The sequence below is a fragment of the Prionailurus bengalensis genome, chromosome E2, assembly GCF_016509475.1.
Source record: "Prionailurus bengalensis isolate Pbe53 chromosome E2, Fcat_Pben_1.1_paternal_pri, whole genome shotgun sequence".
Taxonomy (NCBI): domain Eukaryota; kingdom Metazoa; phylum Chordata; class Mammalia; order Carnivora; family Felidae; genus Prionailurus; species Prionailurus bengalensis.
Window position 1 is genome coordinate 25,555,891 of NC_057352.1, and position 8,456 is coordinate 25,564,346.

An 8,456-nucleotide genomic window follows, 5' to 3' on the forward strand; every position below is an offset into this window, starting at 1 on the left:
TTTCTGTTAGTTTCTCAGGATCCACATAAGAGTGAAAACATATGGTATCTGTCTTTCTCTCTATGGCTTATTTCACTTAGCATAACACTCTCCAGTTCCATCCATGTTGCTACAAAGGGCCATATTTCATTCTTTCTCATTGCCATGTAGTACTCCATTGTGTATATAAACCACAATTTCTTTATCCATTCATCAGTTGATGGACATTTAGGCTCTTTCCATAATCTGGCTATTGTTGAGAGTGCTGCTATAAACATTGGGGTACAAGTGCCCCTATGCATCAGTGCTCCTGTATCCCTTGGGTAAATTCCTAGCAGTGCTATTGCTGGGTCATAGGGTAGGTCTATTTTTAATTTTTTGAGGAACCTCCACACTGTTTTCCAGAGTGGCTGCACCAGTTTGCATTCCCACCAACAGTGCAAGAGGGTTCCCGTTTCTCCAAATCCTCGCCAGCATCCATAGTCTCCTGATTTGTTCATTTTGGTCACTCTAACTGGCGTGAGGTGATATCTGAGTGTGGTTTTGATTTGTATTTCCCTGCTGAGGAGCGACGTTGAGCATCTTTTCATGTGCCTATTGGCCATACGGATGTCTTCTTTAGAGAAGTGTCTATTCATGTTTTCTGCCCATTTCTTCACTGGATTATTTGTTTTTCGGGTGTGGAGTTTGGTGAGCTCTTTATAGATTTTGGATACTAGCCCTTTGTCCAATATGTCATTTGCAAATATCTTTTCCCATTCCATTGGTTGCCTTTTAGTTTTGTTGGTTGTTTCCTTTGCTGTGCAGAAGCTTTCTATCTTCATAAGGTCCCAGTAGTTCATTTTTGCTTTTAATTCCCTTGCACCCCTTGGGGATGTGTCGAGTAAGAGTTTGCTACGGCTGAGGTCAGAGAGGTCTTTTCCTGCTTTCTCCTCTAGGGTTTTGATGGTTTCCTGTCTCACATTCAGGTCCTTTATCCATTTTGAGTTTATTTTTGTGAATAGTGTGAGAAAGTGGTCTAGTTTCAACCTTCTGCATGTTGCTGTCCAGTTCTCCCAGCACCATTTGTTAAAGAGACTGTCTTTTTTCCATTGGATGTTCTTTCCTGCTTTGTCAAAGATGAGTTGGCCATACGTTTGTGGGTCTAGTTCTGGGGTTTCTATTCTATTCCATTGGTCTGTGTGTCTGCTTTTGTGCCAACACCATGCTGTCTTGATGATGACAGCTTTGTAGTAGAGGCTAAAGTCTGGGATTGTGATGCCTCCTGCTTTGGTCTTCTTCTTCAAAATTCCTTTGGCTCTTCGGGGCCTTTTGTGGTTCCATATGAATTTTAGGATTGTTTGTTCTAGTTTCGAGAAGAATGCTGGTGCAATTTTGATTGGGATTGCATTGAATGTGTAGATAGCTTTGGGTAGTATTGACATTTTGACAATATTTATTCTTCCAATCCATGAGCACGGAATGTTTTTCCATTTCTTTGTATCTTCTTCAATTTCCTTCATAAGCTTTCTATAGTTTTCAGCATACAGGTCTTTTACATCTTTGGTTAGATTTATTCCTAGGTATTTTATGCTTCTTGGTGCAATTGTGAATGGCATCAGTTTCTTTATTTGTCTTTCTGTTGCTTCATTATTACTGTATAAGAATGCAACTGATTTCTGTACATTGATATTGTATCCTGCAACTTTGCTGAATTCATGTATCAGTTCTAGCAGACTTTTGGTGGAGTCTATCGGGTTTTCCATGTATAATATCATGTCATCTGCAAAAAGTGAAAGCTTGACTTCATCTTTGCCAATTTTGATGCCTTTGATTTCCTTCTGTTGTCTGATTGCTGATGCTAGAACTTCCAACACTATGTTAAACAACAGCAGTGAGAGTGGACATCCCTGTCGTGTTCCTGATCTCAGGGTAAAAGCTCTCAGTTTTTCCCCATGAAGAATTTACTTTAACTTACCTTTTAAATGCTTTAGCAAAAACAAAAATCATTTTGTTATTTTAATTTCTGAGATATAATATAGTATTATGTATTATATACACATGTTAAATCTTACAAAGAAATGGGTTTTAATAAATGCCATTATTCTATCAAAATACAGAATATTTTCCTCAGGACATTTCCTCCTGCCTTTTCCAAGTCAATCTTCTCTCCAGCCCCTCACTGAGGGAGCCACTGTTCTGATTATCTCTTTCACCATAGATCAGTTTTACCTGATGTAGGACTTCATACAGTGGAGTTATGTAACACACAATCTTTAGACACGTTTCTTTTTTTATATCTTAATATCCCTAAAAATTGGAATGTATCTTAGAAATTGGTGGTGTTTAAACAATTAATAGCAGTGTTTTATTTTATTTTCATGTAAAATAATGGGGTGTCTTACAATCAGTGTCATCTTTGATTTGATGAATTATTTATATATAAATGAAACAAATATAGCAAAAATGTTAACAGTTGCTGAATCTTGTTGGTGGATATATGAATGTCCTACTTTTCTATGAGTTTGAGCATTTTTATATGAAAAAGTTTACTAAATAAATAAATAAAAGGATACCACAATTGTTATACCCTGCTTTGGCCTTTTTTCCTCCTTAATGAAAGTGACCCTTAAATAATGGAATTAGCTGGAGCCTTTCCTGACCTCTGTGAGACCCTGACTACAGTAGGGACCTGGGTGCTCTAGACTAGTACAAGTCTTTGTAGAATTTGCCTTTTTCTCAGATATGTTATTATTCTACGGTCTATTTTTCCATTTTTTCAAAAGCTTCTGTCCTCTGTGTCCTGAGAAAGAGGAGCTCTGCACTTGTAATCAAAGTGCCTAGTCAGGTACCAAATCCAGCATGCTGAGGGCCTGAGTCTGAGGCAAGAAAGAAAAGCTAGGGCCCAGAACTAGAACCTTGAAACTGGAAGACCACGGTACTGGTTCTCTAAGTATAGACTTACTTCCAGTTCCTCCTTATGAATAATTATAAATCCATATAATGGGTACAGAATATATAAAGATGGAACTTTGACATTAATAATATAAAATTTGGGAAGATGGAGCCATATAGAAGTAGAATTTTTGTATGTGATTATAGTTAAATTGGTATCAATTTAAAAATAGACTGTTATGGGGTGCTGTAATATATATATATAATATATATATATATATAATGAGATTTATATATATAATGAAATATTTTTTAATGTTTACTTATTTTGAGAGAGGGGAGGGTCAGAGAGGTAAAGAGAGAGAATCCCAAGCAGGCTCTGTGCTCAGTGTGGAGCCTAATGTGGGGTTCCATCCCATGACCATGAGATTAAGACCTGAACCGATATCAAGAGTTGGGAGCTTAACCAACTAAGCCACCCAGGCATCCCTGTATATATAATGGAATATTATTCAGCCATAAAAAGATAATGAAATCTTGCCATTTGTAACGACATGGATAGAGCTAGAGAGTATAATGCTAAGAGAAATGTCAGTCAGAAAAAGATAAATATTATATGATGTCACTCATATGTGGAATTTAAGAAACAAATGAGCAAAGAAAAAAAAGACAGACAAACCAAGAAACAGACTTTTTAAAAAAAAATTTTTTTTTAACATTTATTTATTTTTGAGACAGAGAGAGACAGAGCATGAACGGGGGAGGGTCAGAGAGAGGGAGACACAGAATCTGAAACAGGCTCCAGGCTCTGAGCTGTCAGCACAGAGCCCGACACGGGGCTCGAACTCACGGACCGCGAGATCATGACCTGAGCCGAAGTCGGCTGCTTAACCAACTGAGCCACCCAGGCTCCCCAGAAACAGACTCTTAACTACAGAAAACAAACTGATGGTTACCAGAGGGGAGGTGGGTGGGGATGTGGATGAAATAGGTGATAGGGATTAAAGAGACACTTACGATGATGAAAAAAAGTAAAATGAAATGATAAAACAAAACATATGTGGTCTTTGTTCTCAGTTCCCAGCACAGAGCTTCTAAAACCCTTGGAATATCATGAGTAATAGGAGTGTCTTTAGTTATTCATAATGAGTCCCTCTTAACCATATCTGAGTTTATGCTAAGAAGGTGGCTGAAGGTGAGCCCTTAGATAGTTTCAAGGGAGGAGCTGGCCATGCACCATGATTAGAGGATTGGAACTTTCAGCCCCACCTGTAAATTCCAGGGAGGTGAGTGAGTCTAGACATTGAGTTCAATCACCAATGGCCAATGATGTAATCAATCATGCCTATCTAATGAAGCCTTGATAAAAACTGAAACAAGGAGGCTAGGGGAGCTTGTGGGTTGGTGAATATTGATTTGCTGGGAGGATGTGTTGCAGGATTTTTTACCTCAATACCCAGTGTTCGTTGTCTCACTGCTTCAAAGAATGAAGAGGTGGACACAGAAAGAGCAGCTTGCAAAAGTTTATTAGAGTATGAGATCAGAAAGGAAGAATAGTAGAAAAGCTCTCTTTACAGAGAGGAGGCATTGGAAAGTGAATTCCTGCAACTATAGGCAAGGGTCCTTGTTTTTCTGGTCGTTCTCCCCTTTCCTTCCCCCTTGTTCCTTCTCAGGTTCTACCCTTATTGGCTTGATAGCTCTAGGTGCTGGGTTGTCCATTCCTGATTGGCTCATTTCCATTGTATGAGGGGTGGTCTATGGCCATACTGTTCCTTGTGGGTCATACATTTTATGGTCTATTACTTATTTTTAGTCAGGTCTTTGTCAAATTCCTGATGGGAACCTTAGGGGGAGGAGATGTGTCTTACATTCTTAAGAGGAATCTTATGCCCAAGGGGCTTTGCTGTGGTCAGATGCTCCCAGCTATTCCCCTCTCTGAACATGTGACCCCTTTACCCCTAACTGCCTTTAGGAATTGGGACAAGACCAACAGATCTTAACTGCTTCCTGCTGAAGGGCAGGCAGGGAGGGGTGGATGATGACAGAAAGACAGGGCAGGTTCAGCGGTCGATCCAGATGTCTGATATAATGGAAGGGTGTTTGGAAAATCTGCACTAGCAAAATTTTCTTGGATGTCTTTTTTTTTTTTTTTTTGGCATATGCAACAGCATCTACAAATGACATACAAAAAGAATATTAGACCAATAAACATCAATATTCCAAATGTAATGCCTCCTAGGGAGGAAGCCACACCATAGGAGGGAAAGACACATTGTAGCCATCAAAAAAATCCCTGGCATGTCTGGTCATATTTTTTATTAATTTGACTATAGTTTTTCCTCTCTTTCCCATACTTATTTGGATCTTGTAATAGTGTTGATTAGAATAACTAAGTACCTGAACTAGATTTTGGTTCTCAATCTTCAAATCTTCCTTTGGCCATCCAGTTTCTATAGGAACAACTCCATCAGGTGTAATTTACCTCAAGGAAAGATTGACCTTTGATATCCAGATTGCTGTAAGTTTAGGCAATTGTTTGTCTGTCCTGGAGCTAGTAGTTTCTAATTCAGTCATAGTTTCTGTAGTTTCTAATTCAGTCATAATGTCTCTTTCTAGCAAGGGAGTGAGGCTCTCTGGCATTATCAAAAAAGAATGTGAAAAATCAAGTCTCCCCATATGCACCCCAGTGGCTGAGAAAAAAAATTTAGTCTTAAATTTTCTGGAGATGCCTCTAATAGTTACACTGCATTTGGATAGTTGGTCAGGAGGTGGAAAGGACAAAAAAATGTGGCTCCAGTGTCAAGAAGGAAATCAACCATTTTTCCTTCTATATCTAGAGTTACCTGAGGTTCTGGATTTCCAATAAGTAATTGGTTGGGGGGAGCCACTGTAAAGAACCCTGGGCAGCATCCGTCCCTTTCAGGGACATTGGTTATCTGAGCCCTTGCAGATTGAGGTCCCTGAAGGCATTCATATCTCCAGTGACTGTCTCCACACAAGGGGCGTGGCTTATGGGTTTCGACTTCAATTGTTCCCTCTGAGGACATTCTCATTTCCAGTGCCCTGAAAGGCCACATAATTGGCCCATGATAATTAATGAGTTGCTCATCCCCATATCTCTCAACTGCTACCAGAACCCCATGTTTCAGCATTAAGAGTCTGATTCAACAAAAGCATTGTATCTTTCCAGGTCAACTCAAAAACATACGTGATAGTCTGAAAGGCCTCTATATACTTACTTGGATCATGAGAAAATTTACCTAGATCTCCTTTTATCTGTCTTGAATCTTGTAATGAAAAAGGTACTTGTAATCTTATCATAGTGGTGCCTCTTTGTGTCCCTTCTCCTGGCACTCTAACTTCTTGTGGAGGAAACACACCTGTTACATTATGGGGAGGGCCTGAGTAAGGTGGGCAGCAGGGAGCAGAAGTGCACATTTATGGGTTTTTTTTCTTTTAAGTCTGGATATATAGATCGAGGACCCAAGGAGGAGGAAGTTGAGGTGGAAGATTTCCCTTCCTCCTTCTCTAGGTCTGCTTTGGGTACAGGTAATGGGCCCTTAATTGTTTCTTCTCCTGATTTCTGGACCTTGGAAAGGGCTGCCAATAAGCCAGGGTTGACCTTGCATTGCATACACATGTCACAATTTTTCTCTTAAAGCCCCAAAACATCAAACATAGGGGACTTCTCCCCATTTCCCCTCATATTTACAAAACAAGTCCAATTGTAGGATAGTACTATAATTGGTATTTCCCCCTGGCGGCCAGGTTTCCTCCTCCAATTTGTACTCAGGCCAAGCCTCCATGCAAAAGAAAGTGAGTTGCTTTTTCAGAATGCATCCCAAAGGAGTTTGGCATTGGTTGGGGAATTGCTCAGCTATAGAAAAAAGGGGAAAAGGCATCCCTTATCTCAATTTCCTATGACTGGCCAGGAGAAAACTCATCTCCTGACCCCAATTGTTGGCCAGGAGAAGCTTCATCTCCTGGCCCTACATTTTGGCTGGCTATGTGAATGGCAGCCAAAAGCCCTGTCAGTCTCGTGAGGTGCTGGGAGGTACTTTTACCCGGGCTTGACCCTACCTCTAAGAGCTGGCCTGTCTTCCTCACTTTTTCCTACCCCTCCATTTCCCACCTGCAGGACTTTGGGGGTATCTACTATAAGCAAGACTCCCTTGGTTGTAGAAGGATGCACTAATTTTATTTTGGCCCAACAGCAATTTACATATCGATTATCAGCTGTTGAAGGGGGGTGCTGTAAGGGCCAAAGTCAAGGTCTAGTCCCCTGCCTCTTTCAGTAATACCCACATAAATATGTTCCAGCTATGTGGGTGTCCATTTTAAAGTCACTAGATTGGTACAAGTCAGCATACACTGAGCTAACTGTAACAAAATGGCTCCCATGTGTCCCGGTAAAAGCCCTTCATGTCATAGTCATCCATCCTTCAGGCATGGGGTACGTCCATTCCTCTGCTTTGCAGAAACAACACAAATGTGGAGCATTTGGAGGCCAGCAGTGAGGGTATCGCTGTCATTTCCCCAGTTTTTGGATCAAAGGAGGGGCAATTATAATCTTATATCAGTGTATATCATTTTAACCTTAGTCCATCCTGACCACACATAAAATTCCTTTCCAAAGATTTCCCTTCATGAACCTTCTACAACTTTTCTTTGCATCCAAATTTTGTCCCAAGCCATCTCTCTCCAAAGAACCAGTTTCACTTTAGGACAAAATGTCTTCCTTTTACTTCAGCAAAAATGTATTTCCATTCCTTATGTTGTTCTTACACATCTACTTTTCTATATACAGAGTTGCCTTCCTTATATCCATCAGTCTTAACCACATCTAGAGAATTTTAACTCTTAGAAACCTTAGTCTCCAGTGAAAACTCAGTAGTAACCAGTGAACTGTTACATCAGAATTCCTTAAACGGCAAACTTATGAATCAATAAAGCACAAAGCATGTTTTCCAACAGACCCAAATATCCTTAGTTTTTCTGCAATAAGTCAAAAGCACAAACCTATGTTTAGTAAATAATGTTTCAGCATTCCATCCAATTTGGAAGAGGCCTAAATGTCCAATGAATTTAATCCAGTTTATCATCCAACAAAAACTTTATAGTTTCAGGTTATCAAAGACCTGAAAGCTATCTTAATGATTACCCATGAAAACTTTGAGACAGACCAAATTAACTATCATTTTAAGTCATCTTTTTGCTTGCAAACTGCGACAGACATAACATGAGCTTATTTGACCTTCAGTAAACCTAGGTAGAAAAAGTTTTTTGGATTTAGTGCTGATTAGAGTTAACTCTAAAGACATGTCTATCTTAATTAAACCAATAAACTAAAACCTGTTTAAATACTGAATATGTTCCACCTGTGTCCATTTAAAAGTCAATCAATTTGTTCACCATTGTCAATTTTTATCTGGGGCACCAGTGGGGAAATCTGAAGTAAGTGGTACAAGTAAGGGGGTGTTTTTTGCCCCTGGACAGCAAAGGAGGAGTTAGAGCCAGTGGTCCCTGAGGCACCAAGGATTGTATAAGAACCAGTTTGTAGGCCGCACCCAAGGTGGGGCAGAAACAGGAATAGAGAGGGGAAG